The sequence below is a fragment of the Petaurus breviceps genome, unplaced genomic scaffold (genome assembly GCF_028583685.1).
Source record: "Petaurus breviceps papuanus isolate PSGF00001 unplaced genomic scaffold, PetGlider_PUasm1.0 91041, whole genome shotgun sequence".
In the NCBI taxonomy this organism is placed as follows: Eukaryota; Metazoa; Chordata; class Mammalia; order Diprotodontia; family Petauridae; genus Petaurus; species Petaurus breviceps.
The window spans coordinates 9,304,194-9,320,539 of record NW_027187400.1 but is presented as its reverse complement, the minus strand read 5'-3'; the positions used below and the strand labels follow the sequence as shown (position 1 = coordinate 9,320,539).

Sequence of the window (16,346 nt, the reverse complement as noted above, 5' to 3'; positions counted from 1 at the left end):
TGTGTGTGTGTGTGTGTGTGTGTGTGTGTGTGTGTGTGTGTGTGTGTTATGTCTGAGATCAAATTTGAACTCAGGTGCTCCTGACTCCAGGGCTGGTGCTCTATTCACTGTGCCACCTAGCCACCCTGAGATATGGATCTTGCGTTTGTGTTTACTCATGTAGTTCAGATCCCCCATCCTCCTGAACTTTGACCACCATGCTAGGAGTCACTTACTCGATGAAGGTATTGGGAAATATCCCATGGGAGTGGCTGTAAAACAATGTATGCTTTACCTATAAAATTCCTGACCCTCAGATGAATAAATGAATTTGCTTGCAACTTGTTTGCATTTTCTGCCTGTCCCATGTTTATTGTTATCCACACCTTCCCGTGAGGTGGCCCAAGAAGCGGGCTGCATCTATGTATTTATACACATATCAATATATTATTAATATACTGTATTACACAATATATTAATATATTAAAATATAGATTAATGAATCCATGTTTCATATGTGTATATATGCATATGAGACATGGATTCATTTATATATGTGCATATATATATTGTTAACCCTTAAAAAGTTTGGTTAAAGGAGACAACAGGCTAGGTGATATACAGTTACAGTATTTATTCCCTTAAACTAGTGTGTACAAGGAATCAGACTAAGTCTGACTACTGAACAAAAGAATGAGAAAGCTTAAATACACATTAGAATCATCCCAGTTTAGGGTGACCATGTCACACAAATTTATGACCTCCTTATGTTACTATTCATATCGTGAGAAAGGAAGTTTCTTGACCATAAGTACAAATTAAGAGGACAATGGACAAAACAGGGTCTGTGGGAATTTGTGGTCTCAGGATATCTGTTTCCCTCCCATATGGAATATGTCCTAATATAAGGGGAAGTCACACTTCCAGCCTTATCTGATTTCTGGAGTTGCTGACACAGGAAAAGATTTTTTTTTTAAGCAAGGCAAGCAAAGCAGTCTGTCTGATTAATTCAGATTTTGGCCAAAGAAAATAATATTTAATGATTTTATATATATATACACATATGACACATGGATTCATTAATGACTTTTTGTGTCTGGCCATTCAACCATTTCTGAATTCACTCAATTACATTGTCAGGGGGTGTAGGGGGCGTTCAAGGAGGACAGGCACCTCTGGTGCGAGGGCTTGCCAAGCACATTTCAGGACTGTTCATTCACTTTTGGAATCTATCTGGCACTAAAGTCTCAGCTGTGGCTCCAAGAAGCATGCCCAGACAGGTGGTGAAGGCAGCTAAGCAGGCATTATGGAGGCCTTAGATCTTTGTCAGACATAGAAGAAACTGTGTGCACCCCAAAAACTGTGTGCAACAGAAATCCTTACCCAAATAATACTCAGGTTTCTCAAGGTAGGAAGCAGGAAAGAATGGTTTAATACAATCTCGAGAAAGGGCCACCCTCCTGACAAATGGTCAGGAAGGAGAAGCAATTTACAAAAGGAAATGGCGAAGTTATAAAGCCCTGATGCAGAATTCTCCCCCACCCCACTCCTGACCCTTTTCTTCCATTGGCTGGAAGTTAGGCGTACAATCTACCTCAGGTACTGGAACAAGAAAATGGTAGACCACCCAATGTACATTTGAGAAAGCACTTCTGTCCTTATTTGGCATATCTTGTGCTGAGGTGGCACTGGGGAAGGTCTCCATTGCTCTAAGTCCCAGATTCCTGTAAGGTCAGGTGACCTCTAAACTTAGGCCTAGTGGATGCTGAAGCCACTCTAGAATTGATTTTTCAGAATGGGGAAACTTCACTGCAAATTATCCCTCACTGTATCCCAAGCTATCACCAGTTGTCTTGACTTCTGTCTTGTCACTGGACTTCTATGATTCTGGAAGAGAGAGTGAGGTTGGAACTCTGCCTTAAATCCAATTTGTGTGCAAATCAAGACTTCCTCCATGCCATTTGATTCATTTTCCCTACCTCACAGACAAGTGACAGGGCAGCAGGTGTGAACACACTGGGAGCTGTAGTCACAGCCCTGCACACAGGTGGCCCAGGCTATTGGGTCACCTTCTCACTGGACTGAAGCCACAGTGTGATTCAGCAGCCCCAGGTGTCTGAGCTGACTTTTTGAAGGACTGCATGGCTCACCTCTGGAATGAGCAAGAGACTAGAAAAAAATGTCCTAAAAATGATCTCCTTCACCCAACCTTGCCCGTTTATTACACCAGGGAGGGATACTACCCTGAAGTCAAAACACTTGTGCTAAGATGATTCCACTCACCATTGGCAAACAGAATGTGTGCACACTGATGGACAGCACAAAATCCAGTCGACCTGAAAGATGAGCAGCTCTTATTGCAAGAGAACTCAGCATGTATCTCATTAACATAGCAGCCCTGAGTGAAACAAGGCTGGCCAATGAAGGCCAGCTTGCCACAGTCAGAGCAGGATACACGTTTTATCTGGAGTGGCCACAGTGAAGGGGAGTGCCATGAAGCTGGTGTAGATTTTACAATAAAAACTAATTTAGTCAACAAGCTTGTGTGACCATTGAAAGTAGTGAATGACTGACTCATGACAATACAATTGCCACTTGTAGGAAAATACCATGCCAACCATCGCTGCCTATGCTCTTGCCGTGATGAAACCTGATGAGGTCAAAGACAAATTTTATGAAGACCCAGAGACCCTCCTCATCCATGTGCCGAAAGAGGACAAGCTGATAATCCTGAGCGACTAATGAAAGAGTAGGCACAGACTGACAGACATAGCAGGGAGTCATGGAACTGGAATCAGCAACAGTCACTTACTGAAGAAGGCTTGTGCACCTCTTGACCTTGTCACCAACACTGTCTTCTGTTTACCTAAACTCAATAAAATTGCATGGATGTACCTTCACAGCAAGCATTGGCATTTAATAGACTATGTGATTGTAAGAAGAGACTGAGTGTGAGAGTTATAAGAACAATGTGTGATTTAGCGTGCTGGTCTGATCAGACTTACCCTCTCCAACCTAAATATTCAAATTCAACAAAAGTGATGGCCTCAAGGCAAGACAGCTACCAGAAAACTGTAATGTCAATAGATTAGCACCCTTTTCTGAGCTGGAACAGTTTGTGGTTAACTTGGAGGGAAAGCAGAGCCAGCACATGGTCGGGAACAGTGGGGCAGAAAAGGAGTGGGCAGCTTTCAGAGATCTGATACATAGCACAGAATTTGCTTACCTGGGCCAAAACATTTGCAGACATCAAGACTGGTTGAATGAAAATGATGGGGAAATTCAGAAGTCGCTTAGCAAAAGTAAGTAAGAACTTCATAGGATTTACCAGCAGGATAGTACATTCATCTCTAAGAAGGTAGCACTTAACTCCAACAAAAGTAAAAGCTCAGAGAGATGAGGATTCTTAACTCAGTAAGAAGACAGATGAAATCCAGTTCTATGCTGATAGCAACCATCCAAAGTGCTTCTACGATGCTCTGTCTGCGATTTATGGATCAAAGACACCAACTTCTCAGTGCTGATGGAACCACATTGATTAGTGATAAGGACATGATCCTAGAGAGATGGGCTGAACACTTCCTGTCAACAGACCATCATCAGTCAGTGCTGAAACCACTGACCATCTACCTCAGGTTGAAATCAATCCCTCTTTAGCTGAAGAAAAGGTTTTGGATGTCATCAGTCTTCTCTTGTGTGGCCAAGTGTCTGGCACTTATTCTATTCCAGCTGAGATTTACAAGGCCGGGGGTTCACTGCTCCTACAAAAGCTGACTGAAATTTTCAAGGTTATATTGTAAGAGGAAGTTACCCTTTAAGAGTTCAAGGATGGACAATGGTCCATCTGTACAAAAGTAAAGGAAATAGATGTGACAATCAGGGGCGGGTATTTGGGCGTGTGTGTGTGTGGGGTGTCTCTCTCTTAGTCATTGCCAGCAAGATTCTTGCCAGAGTCCTCCTTGATAGGTTGATCCTTCACCTGGAAGATGATCATCTAGCAGGAAACCAGAGTGGTTTCAGAAAAGGCTGAGGAATGGTCAATATGGGGTTTGCTGCCTGACAATTCTAGGAGAAATACCAGGAGCTCTATACACAGGGTTGCCTTTGATACTGTCAGTTGTGAGGACTTGTGGAAAATTATGGCAAAACTTGTGTGCCCAGAGAAGTTAATCAGTATTGGACATGAGTTACATGATGGCATGGTTGCTCAGATTGTGGATAATGGAAGATACTCTCTCAATTTCCCAGCCATCAATGGAGTGAAGCAGGGCTGTGTGCTTGCTCCCGTGTTTTTTTTTTTTTGCATGGTGTTTTCAATAATGCTGTTGAACACCTTCAACAAGGACAAAAATGGCATCAAGATCAGGTACCACACTGATGGCAAATTATTTAACTTGAAAATGCTGCAAGCTGGGGCAGCCAGGTACCGTGTTTCCCCGATAATAAGACCTATCCCGAAAATAAGCCCTCCCCTTACTGTGTAAGATTCCTCTAAAATAAGCCCTCCCCCGAAAATAAGCCCCATTGAGATTGCTACTGTAGTGAAGGTGATCCCCTGCGCTACACGCTACATTACGGTACCCTCTGTATGCACCGTCCCCCCCCTGGGTGAAACACACGCTGCGCTCCGAGCTGCATCCAATCAGAGCTGCAGCAGTGAGCGCGTCATCCTGTTCTTTATTGAATTCATTATTGAATAAAGGTACATTTTTTTGTTCACATTTACCTGTTTATTAAAATTGCTGTCAATGTTCATTAAAATAAGCCCTCCCCTGAAAATAAGCCCTCTGGTGTTTTTCTGTCCAAAAAAATTAATAAGACAGTGTCTTATTATCAGGGAAACACGGTAGCACAGCGAGTAAGAGCACCAGCTCTAGTGTCGGGATGACCTGGGGATAGAATCTGGGCTCAGAGACCTAGCACCCACCCAGAAACACCTGGCCATGTAACCTTGAGCAAGTTACTTAACCCCAATTGTTTAGGGGTGTCCAGGTAGCACAGCGAGTAAGGGCACCGGCCCCAGTGTCGGGATGACCTGGGGATCAAATCCGGGCTCAGATACTTAGCACCACACCCAGAAATAACTGGCCGTGTAACCTTGAGCAAGTTACTTAACCCCAATTGCTTAAAAAAAAAAAAGGAAAAAAAAAGAAAATGCTGCAAGCCAAGACTAAATGGAGGGAGAGTTGGTGCATGACTTTTTGTCCTCAAATGATTGTGTACTCAGTGCAGCCTCTGAGGCTGAGATGCAAGGAAGGATGAATCCATTCTCTGATTTTAATTTTATTTTTAAGTCTTGGTCAAGCTAGATTTAATGTTCCCCTTGTGTGAGACATGGTGAAGACCCCTCATAAAACTTTTAGGCTAGGGGACCCTCATAGAATTAGAGGTTGGATTTTCAATTCAGTTTTTCTGTAAAAACAAGCTGCTGACCCTGAAGTGTTCCAGGAGAGGATAGGAGCACAGGATGTAAGCACATCTGCATGGTTACCCAGGTCAAGAGACTAACAAAGGATGGGGGTTGTACAAGAATTCTTAGATGACTAAATCTACAGGCTGATCATATTTGCTTAGTTTCTTGCCCAGTTTTACTGTACGGGCAAACTGACCATGAAGTGTTACAGGAGCAAGGACAAGAACACAGACTTGGATCACATCTGTTCATTAATCAAAGGAAAAGAAGGCCTCAAAAAATGTAGGAGTTGTGCCACAGTTGACGGACTGCTAAACTCAGAAAATAACTGCATCTGCTTACTATGTATATGTCATCACTGTCCTTGGATTAGACTTACCGTGTTTTAGATTGTGCCCTCAGCTTGTGAGAATGAGCCGAGAGGAAGGGGGCTAAGGAGGGGGCATTGGGATTAGGTAATGGGGTTGGGGCTATAAAAGGATGTATCTTCTCTGTGCCTGGCACAGTCTGGCACTGAGGATGTATTGAATGCACTCAGTGTGAATCGTCCTTTCTCACAAGAATTGTGATAAACTCCTTTCTACTTTCTGCCTTGAGAAGCCTCTGAGTTTAATTTGGGTTATCCCACACACCCTTCTCTAAAAGCTTTGCTCAGGTGCCCTCAGGTCACTTGTCTCACAATTCTTGTATTATAACTTGTACCCCTCCACCCCCACTCACATGCCTTGGAGAAACTTACCTAAAGATCAAGCTTTTGTTTTGTAATTACCTCTATTTTTATAAGCCTGCCCATCACCCCCTTTCCAGAAAAACTCAAGTCCCACCTCCTAAGAATCATCCTTAAAGGGAGGTCTGTATCGTTAAGGAGATAGATACAGCAAGTTTAACTATTTTCTGGATCAGATTGCATAGTATAATGAATGTACTCACACCAGATTAGAATCAGTATATCATTTATTCTGTACACAAGGATAATATAAAGCAGAATTAAAGAAATATAGAAATACACATATAAAGATAGAACCTAGCAGAATAACATTTATACACATCACCAAATGGGGGAACACCTACATCTGGGTCATATGGCTGGAGAGTTCTCGTTCACTCCCCAGAGTGCCTGCTGGGAAAAGGTCAGGGGCAGAGCGTCCTCCCCATGGGCGAACTCCAAAGAGTGGGGGGGGGGGGTCTTTCCCAGTTATATCCAGTTTAGACAAAAAAGGCATTGAGTCAATTAATTGGCTTGTTGCCAGAGCTTTACATGACTTAGAGCAGCTAACTGCACTGGGTGCGTTGCAATTCTAAACTGTGCCAGAGTCCAAAGAAGCAAAACCTCCATGATTGATATGGCAAAATGTCTGTGTTCAAAAGGACACGTGATGGATTCCATTTGTTCCTACAAGGGCGGTCAACACTTCCCGAAGAAGAATGGGCCAAGGACAGGTTGAATTTTTAGTTCTGGGAACCAGTGACTTTTTCATTCTGGGAATGTGACCCCTGTTCCAAGGAGAAAGAACAACGTATATGTTCATGTAGGCCTATAAATGTAGTGAAACTCTGATATTTCATTAACCCTTCAAGGTCCAAATGATGTCATCTCAATTCTGGCTATGTCATTAATAGCTAATCAGAAGAAGACACATCTATGTAGCTGGAAATTTTGCTCTGTCATCTTGTTAAATTGCCATAGTTTACCTTAATTTCAATTGAGTCAAGCGGTATAATCATAGCACCTACCTCCCAGGCTCCTTGTCAGGATCAAATGAGTTAATATTTACAAGATACTTTGCAAACCTTAAAGAGTTAGCTATTGTAGTCATTACTTGAATTGACAAAGTTTTGAATTTCTTTAAAAGGTTTCAGCATTGAGGTGGTTGTAAAATATTAGTTTTCTTGGCTAGGACCAACTTTAGGCTTAATATGTGGTTTTGTCATTGAGAAACTCTGAGGGTCGTCTCCCCTGAGACTGATCCTTTTTTTTTCTTTTAAATTTATTTATTTTTAGTTTACAACATTCAGCTCCATGATCCCCTGAGTTCCAAATTTTCTCCCCCTCCAAGACAGTATGCAATTTGATATAGGTTCTACATATACCTTCACATTAAACATTAGTCACGTAATTATAACCAATGGAGTGAACCACGAGAAAGAAGAAACAAAACAAAACAAAAAAGAGAGAGAGCAAGTAATTTGCTTCAATCTGCATTCAGACCCCATAATTCTTTCTCTGGATGGGGATAGGCTTTTCCATCGTGAGTCTTTTGGAGTTGTCTTAGAACCTTGCATTGCTGAGAGGAGCCCAGTCTCTCAAAGTCAGTCATCACAGATACGATGTGTCTGCGATTGTGTACAAAGTTCTCCTGGTTCTGCTCCCCTCACTCAGCATCAGTTCATGTAAGTCTTTCCAGGTTATGAGGAAGTCTCTCTGCTCCTCATTTCTTATAGCACAGTAGTATTCCATTACATTCATATACCACAGCTTGTTCAGCCGTTCCCCAATGGGCATCCCCTTGATTTCCAGTTCTTTGCCACCACAAAAAGAGCTGCTGTAAATATTTTTGTACGTGCGGGTCCTCTTCCCACTTCTATGATCTCTTTGGGATACATACAGCCCCAGAAGTGGACCAAAGGAAAGAGTATGCACATTTTTATAGATGTTTGGGGATAGTTCCAGATTGCTCTCCAGAAGAGTTGGATCAGTTCACAACTCCATCAACAATGCATTAATATGCCAATTTTCCCTCACCTTCTCCAGCATTTATACTTTTCCTGTTTTGTCATGTTAGCCAATCTGACTGGTGAGATGTGGTACCCAAGAGTTATTTTGATTTGCATTTCTCTAATCAATAGTGATTTAGAGCATTTTTTTCATATGATTATAGATATCTTTAATTTCTTCCTCTGAAAACTGTCTGTTCATATCTTTTGACCATTTATCAATTGGGGAATGACTTGTATTCTTATAAATTTGACTCAGTTCTCTATATGTTTTAGAAATGAGGTCTTTATCAGACACTAGTTGTAAAAATTCTTTCCCAATATTCTGCTTCCCTCCTAATTTTGGTTGCACTGGTTTTGTTTGTACAAAACCTTTTCAATTTAATGTAATCAAAATTATCCATTTTGCGTTTCATAATGCTCTCTATCTCTTATTTGGTCATAAATTCTTCCCTTCTCCATAAATCTGACAGGTAAACTATTCCTTGCTCTCCCAGATTGCTTATAGTATCAGCCTTTATATCTAGATCGTGAACCCTTTTAGACTCTTTTTCGGCATACAGCATAAAATATTGGTCTGTGCCCAGTTTCTGCCATACTGTTTTCCATTTTTCCCAGCAGTCAGTTTTTGTCAAAGAATGAGTTCTTATCCCAAAAGCTGGGGTCTTTGGGTTTATCAAACATAGACCATGCTAATCTTCTCTGTATCGTTCCAATTTTAGTATATGTGCTGCCGAAGCAAGCACCAGACTGATTTTTTATGAAAGCAAAGTAGTCCATCTTTTGCCTTAATCCTTACCTAGCCTTTAATTAATCCTTACCTTAGCCTTAATCCTTACCTAGCCTTTAATTACTGAATGGGCTTTGCCTCACACAAACTGAGACCTGGGAAAGGCCTTAGCTTGAAAAGGACAAGGTGTCCCATTGCATCTGGGGTCATCTCCCATCCCCTTGATCTATGTCTCGCCTTGGGACTCTTGATGACTCTGGAGACAGTGAGGCTGATGACTTTGTGCAGCTCTGCCTCACGGAAATCCAATTCACTCACAAGTTAAGACCTTCCTGATGTCATTGATTCTCTGTGAGAAGGAAGGTTGGTTAATTGTCCTTCCTTCCTGAAGAGGACCCAAATGAAATCGCTATGCTAGAGTCACATTTCAGTGTGTCCAGCTGTGGCTGATCAGACCAATATGAGCTTGGAACGCTCAGGCACAGATAGTCCACGTGAACGTTTGGGGTGGTTTCTACACATTTGCGCATCCCGTGTTTCCTTTGAGCTGTTTCAATTCTGCTTTGCTCATAGAGCACGGCACCTTCTCTAATGTGGGCACGCCAGGCTGAGCGGTCCTGTGCCAGTGTCTCCCATATCACACATTCAATTCCAAAGTTCTTGAGAGAAACCTTGAGAGTGTCCTTGGATTGCTTTTTCTGACCACCGTGTGAATGCTTGCTCTATGTGAGTTCTCCATAAAATAGTCTTTTTAAATCACTTGGCATGGCAGTGTACTTTTCAGGGATGTACGTATTGATAAGGAGGTTGATGCCAGAGCTAGCTCAGTGTTTGGGAGGCCCTGATGGAAAGTGCAGGAGAGGAGATATTAGACTGACTACCAAACCGAAGGTCTGCAGAGCTGCTGTGCTGACCTCATTGTTGTATGCCTGTGAAAGCTGGACAGTCTACTAGAGCCCTGCCAGGAAACAATCACTTCCATTTGAATTGTCTTAGGAAGATTCTGAAGAGAACACAGTATGAATGAAAACAAACAAGTTTCTGTTATCTAAAAACATTGAATAACACTCTCAGTTGTCAGCTATTCCAGTACACAAAGATTAATTAACTTGGGGGAGTCTAGGTGGCACAGTGAATAGAACACAAGCCCTGGAGTCAGGAGGACCTCAGTTCAAATCCAGCCTCAAATCCTGACACAATAACTAGCTGTGTGACCGTGGGCAAGTCACTTAACCCCAATTGCCCTACCTTCTCCCCTTCAAAAAGCCAAAAAATAAAAAACAAAGATTAATTAACTTATTTACAGTAACAGTATAAAAGAGTCTAGTGAACTCATAATGAATGATGCAATTACCCCCAGGCCTTATTTTCCAAAATACTATATTTACTGTATAGATTGGTTTCTTACACATTTGCCTCTGTATTTTAAGATTTTTAAATTGCCAATCTTTATACTAGGTCATCTTAAAAACAGTAAGATATTTGATATGTATAGAAATAAAACACAGCATTTAAAAGTTACACAAGGGTTATGTACTTCTCGTCTCTGGAAAAACAAGGTAGCTAATGAAATCTCACATGTTGGATGAGAAAGGAATGGGAAAGACTAGCTTTCTACTGAATGTTAAGTAAGTCAGTTTTGCTCATTCGTGGACTGTTCCATTCCAGCTGTGTTCAAATTGTGTCTTGTTCTGGTCAGCTCATTCCACCTCCTCTCCCCAGTAAGGTCAGTTTATAAGTAGCCAGTATAAAGGATCGATATTAGTATGATTGCAAAGAGGAAATGGGAAGTCACATATAAATAATCCCAAAGATCAAAGGAAGATAATTTACACATTGTATCGCATATTAGCCAAAAATCTATTCTGGAAATCTGTGTGGAATCAGGGGAAATTAGCTAGCCACTTTGGTCTTTTTTTGATCTTATGATATATAAATCTCAGATAAGTTCTAGACATCTGCAGAACACCAAAGGGTGCTGATAATTTTTAGATGATATGGACAAGTTCACTTTAAAGTTTTATTGCCAACTCTGAAATGATTTGGATATGTTAATGAACTAACCCCAAAGTGGCCCAGTTAAGAGTTAGTCTGTTTCCCAAAAAAACTTTATAAAAATCAAGACCTCAAGCTCCTGCTTCTCCCTCCCCCTCCCCCTCCTCATGCTAATATAATACTAATGCTATCCATGGTTCTGTGAGTGATGCTCTCTGCTTCTCCCCCCTCCCCATTCCCTTCCCCATGCTACCTGCATTCCTTCACCACCCCATCCCCCATCCCTGAGCCATCTGCCTCCGTACCCCTGCCCTGACAACCCTCTGTGCCATTAAAGTATGATTGTAGCCTCATTTCCTGCTGCCACTGTGGGTCTTTCCAGTGAGTACCTGAAGAACCAGGTGTGCTTCCCCCCATTTCATACTTTCACAAATCAATTATGAAATTACCATCACTGCTCTGGCATATGTCAGTTATGATACCACAATTTAAATGCTTTGTTGAATCCTAGCAGCAATTAGGTGGGACAGTGTATAGGATGCTAGACTTGAAGTCAGGATAGTACTAAGTTCAAATATGATCTTAATTCAATTCAGTAAACATTTAGTAAGCACTTACCATGTGTTAAGCACTTTCTAGCTTTGTGACCTTGGCCAAGTCAGTTAACCACTGTCTGCCTCAGTTTACTCTCCTGTAAAATGGGGATAACAGTACCACCTATCTCCCAGGATTGCTGTCAAGGTCAAATGAGTCAAGGGCTATGCAAACCTTAAAGTACTGTATAAATAAATGCCAGCTATTATTATTAATATAAAGTCTTAAAATAAAAAAAAAAATTTGTTCTTATGAGACCAGTGATGCCTTAATGTTTTAAAAACTCTATATTTCATATAGGCATTAAATTGGTAATGCTGAAGGGCCTGGAAGATTTGCTACCAAAGCTTAATGATTCTTCCTTCACTGTTCATATAAATAGAATTTTTAATCACACTGATGCTGTCCAGGGGGTCTTCTTGGCAAGGATATTGGAATGGTTTGCCATCTCCTTCTGCAGTAGGTTAAAAGCAAACAGAGGTTAAGTGAATTGCCCAGACTCATAGCTCATAAGCTTCTCAGGCCGTATTTGAACTCTGGTTTTCTTTACTCTAGATTTGGTGTTCTACTCACTGAGCCACTGAGCTACCTCATGCATCAAAAGAAGCATGAAAGCCATTGATATCAGCTAATCATTTTATATCCATGGAGATTTAGTGAATCGATGTGAAAACTGAGTTTTCTCTAGTCCAGATCTTTTTCTCAGTTCTAGATTCAGACAAAAACCTACCCGTTTATTCCCAAGGCAGTGTCCTTGTTTTCCATATTTACTAAGACCTGGTGAATTTTTATCTTGAGCTAAGTGGTTTTGGATGTTGTAGTGAAACTATGCATAATGCATGTGTGATTCTTTGATATTTCTTTTTTTTTTTTTTTGCCTTTTGGAGGGCAATTGGGGTTAAGTAACTTGCCCAAGGTTACAGGGCTAGTTATTTTTTTGTGTGTGTGTGGGTGTTAAGTGTCTGAGGCCGGAACTGAACTCAGGTCTTCCTGACTCTGGGTCGGCGCTTTACTCACTGCGCCACCTAGCTGCCCCTCTTTGATATTTCTTAGACTCTATTTTGTGACCTGGGGTCCATCTTGTAATTTTGCCTTGTGACATAACTTTAATTTGCTGTGGAAACTTAAGTGTTTTGTTTCCTCTCCCCAAGCCCCCCCATCATATGCCTAGGCTTGTCCTGGCTTTGTACCCTGACATACAACCCTCTTCTATCCTATTTTCTGGCACAAGCCCATCACCATTTAAGATACCCAAGGTCAGAACACTGAGAGGGCCTTCACACTTAGCCTGCATGGGAAGGTAGCCCTCTACCCTCCCTTGTGGGTGGAGTAGGGAAAGATGTCTTTGAAGATTTCTATAAAAACAAAAACTCACTTCAAACCTTTGTCAACAGAGCAATCCCTGCCAGTGTGGCTGACTCCTACCCTGGCCAATGTTTGGAGATTTGTTCCTCCTTCCAGGTTTTATCTTGTCTGCGTAGGACTGTCCCTGTCCCCCAGGTATTCTTCTCTCTCCTTTCCTATTGTTTCCTATAGGTTTTGCTGCTTGGACTTGCATTCATCACTGGCCTCTGGTAATAAAGCCATGATGCTTGAGGTTGTCCCTTCTTTCCAGAACCTTACCAAACCAGCTGGATGGGTAACAAGTCGAGCCTGGCCTATTGGCACCCACCCTTATGAGTCACTGGCCAAAACTGAGACTATATTTGTGGGCAGCCTCATGTCCATGGATAGGGGGAAGAATGCAAAACTAACACTGAACCTTGTGCCTCTGTGGTAGGGGACAGCCTAAACTAATGCTGAAGCACAAAGTTTGATGACACCCCCTTAAGTTGCCCTCCCATCCTAATCCCTAAGGGCTGAAAATTGAAGACTTAGGGCTTAGATCAGTACACTCAGAAGCTGCTTTGATCTGCCTTTATCAAAAAGAAAAAGGACTGACTACCAGAAAACCGTGCCTCAGTGGCAAAGAATTCCCACTGTATCATGTTCCTTAAATCCATGAACCACTGACCAGGGTTAGGAACACGACTCTTGGGTCCGACACCTGTGTCCCATGTAAAGAGAATTCCCTTCTTCTTGTGGTCAAGGCAAGTCTTGAGTTCTCTGTCAAGACAGATGCCACCTCCAGGCTTGTACTTTAAAGTTTATTTTTCTTTTTTTGGAGGGGGGAAGGCAGGTCAATTGGGGTTAAGTGACTTGCCCAAGTCACATGGCTAGTTTTTGTGTTGTGTCTGAGGTCACATTTGAACTCAGGTCCTCCTGACTCCAGGGCTGGTGCTCTATTTGCTGCGCCACCTAGCCGCCCCTGTACTTTAAAGTTTCAACTGCTTTAAATGCTGAACTGAAGACCAACGTCATTTACTCCCTGCAAAATCCTTCAGGATCCTTCTCAATTTGCTCAAAATGTGGGAAATCAGCCTGTGTCCTCACTGCTAAGCAGGTAGTTGGACAGGACCTCAGTAGGATCCCACCTAACCAGGAATCCTCACTACTACATATAGGGCAAAGGGTCATCCAGCCTAAAAGAACTGGCTGGTGTGATTGTGGAGCCCAAACTGGTGCAGCAGGATGAGACAGAGCCAACATGGCAATCATTTAAAGGTGTAGAATTGAAGGATTGAGCGAAGACATGGACTGTGGATTTTGTTTTGTTCTCTGTACCTTGATTTTTGGATTCAGCCACCTCAGATGGTAGCTTTGTTATTGGTTTGACTGAGTCTGTTAATAGTAGATATGTAGAAAGGGAGTTGAGTCTGAAGAAGCTGGCAGTTTTTTGTGGGGAATTTCCTTCCCTGTGGTAGTGGGGTGTATGGACGTTCAGTATGCACTAGCTAGTATGCAGTAGCACTTTTGTTTGTTTTGTTTTGCTTTTTGGAGGGCAATTGGGGTTAAGTGACTTGCCCAAGGCCACATGGCTAGTTTATGTGTTAAGTGTCTGAGGCTGGACTTGAACTCAGGTCCTCCTGACTCCAGGGCCAGTGCTCTATTCACTGCACCACCTAGCCTTCCCAGCACTTGTCAGGGCTGCTCATCCACCTTTGGTATCCACTTTTCACCCAGCTCTCACCGGTGGCTCCAGGGAGCTATAGCATGCCCAGCAGCCACACCCCAGTAAACCTTCTCAGCAGATGGGTTAAATCAGGTTGAGGGTAAGTGACAAGCCTCAAACCTGTCAGTGTTAGGGGGCTGTCAACGCCAAGCTTGTAAAGACTTTCCCCAGTGGAATGGGTGAATGAGAACGATTTGTTTTAATAGCCACCAAGGTGCCTGAAGCAGGCTCTGTGGAGTGCTTAGAGCTTGGTCAGACATTGAAGAAACCAAGGTCACCCACTGCAACCTGGGTCATCGCCACTCTCTGGACTTTCATCTTGCCACTGGACTTCCGTGACTTTGGAAGAAACTTTACTTCACTTTAATCCAATTCGTCCATGAGTCAAGACATCACCCTGCGATGTCATTGGTCCTCTTTGAAAACGCATGACAAACAACAATGGTAATGGTAGACCTGATGTATGAAAGTGTAGTTACTGCCGTTGGTGATGATGGTGGGGTACCCACTGAGGAACTGCTGCTTGTACGTGGTGCAACGGTTACATCTTGAGAATAAATCAGTGCGTGAGAGGAAAGCCAGGAGCAGGAGACTCATCAAAGTCCCCACTCGGGTCCTCATGCCTGGGGCTGATGTGCACAATGCAACCCCACTCCCAACATCAGCTTCTATGGCCCTAATCCCTCCCCCCCAGGTACTCTGATGAGGAATGTACTCCCTTAATTGGTCAGTCTAGTAATCATGTCAAAAAAATGAAATTAATTTAGTTTAGCGTGACCACAACACAATAATCATTGCTGTTCTCGGCTCCCAAGTCACTCTTTGATGTTTGAATTCAAACTTCCCAAAACAAATCCCCTTAATAAAAGAATTTGTTCTGTAAAACTTAGACTCGATCAAAAAGCCGCACTAGAGGACCTAGAAGGCCACAGGTTCCCCACCCCTGTTTTAGAACATTGCCAGGATTGGAAGTCAAACTCATCAGTGGATAGCTTGAAGCCTCCACTCTCTTCCCTGTTAATCTGATCATTTGCCTTTATCTAGTTAGAGCCATGACTAGACTGAAAGAAGCCATTTGAGGTCAACTCTTTTTGTGTCCCAGCACCTGACACACGAGGTTGGCATGAAATAGTCCGTGATAAAGGCTTGTTGTCATAGGGTGCCCTGTTTACAGGTAATTACTGGGTAGCTGCAGGGATGGGCACAGTGGCCTCCCCGGCAGTGCCTTAGCCATCAGTCTCTGAGTCCCTTGGGTCTAGTATCCCGGCCACTTGGCTCTTCCCTCGCCCTCCTTTGTGAAGGTTTTTTGTGCCTGACTTGGGGCATTGCCCTAGGCATGAACATTTGTAGTGCAGTGACCACCAGAAATCATACACCAATGCCCCTTAAACCTGCTAGAGGGGACCCCTACTAGGTTCCTTGGAAACCACCTAATAGGCCCTAGTAGTAAAGAACTGTTTCACCTGTGTTGCTAGAAACATGCCACAAATTCCCACGGATTCTAAGGGATCATGGCTACGCTTCGCTCCAGTAGGAACAATACTAAGGCACTGCACCCCCTTAGAAACATACTCTGTTGCTAGCAACCACATTGTCTATAAAATTATGTCTAACAGAAAGCTCGCTGCTGTCTTTCCCTCTGAGAGGCCGTCACGGGCCGATTAATAAACACTCCTATCAAATTATAATTGGTTTTGCTGTCTTGCTTTCTCAGTTGTCCATTACAGTAGTCAGAGCTCAGGGGCTCTTCCTGCTGGATCACTCCTAGATTTCTTTAATGGTTTAGCTCAGCAATCAGTTGATCTTTTTAGGCTGGATGACCCCTTGTCCTGAAGTAGTGAGGATTCATGGGTAAGAAAGTGTGCTGA

The 16,346-nt window shown here is 42.7% G+C and overlaps 1 pseudogene; it reads right to left on the bottom strand.

Annotated features, from left to right (window-relative positions):
- Positions 1 to 8,740: 8,740 nt before the first annotated feature.
- LOC138154647 (U6 spliceosomal RNA) lies at positions 8,741 to 8,853 on the bottom strand (annotated as a pseudogene).
- Between the last annotated feature and the right edge of the window lie 7,493 nt (positions 8,854 to 16,346).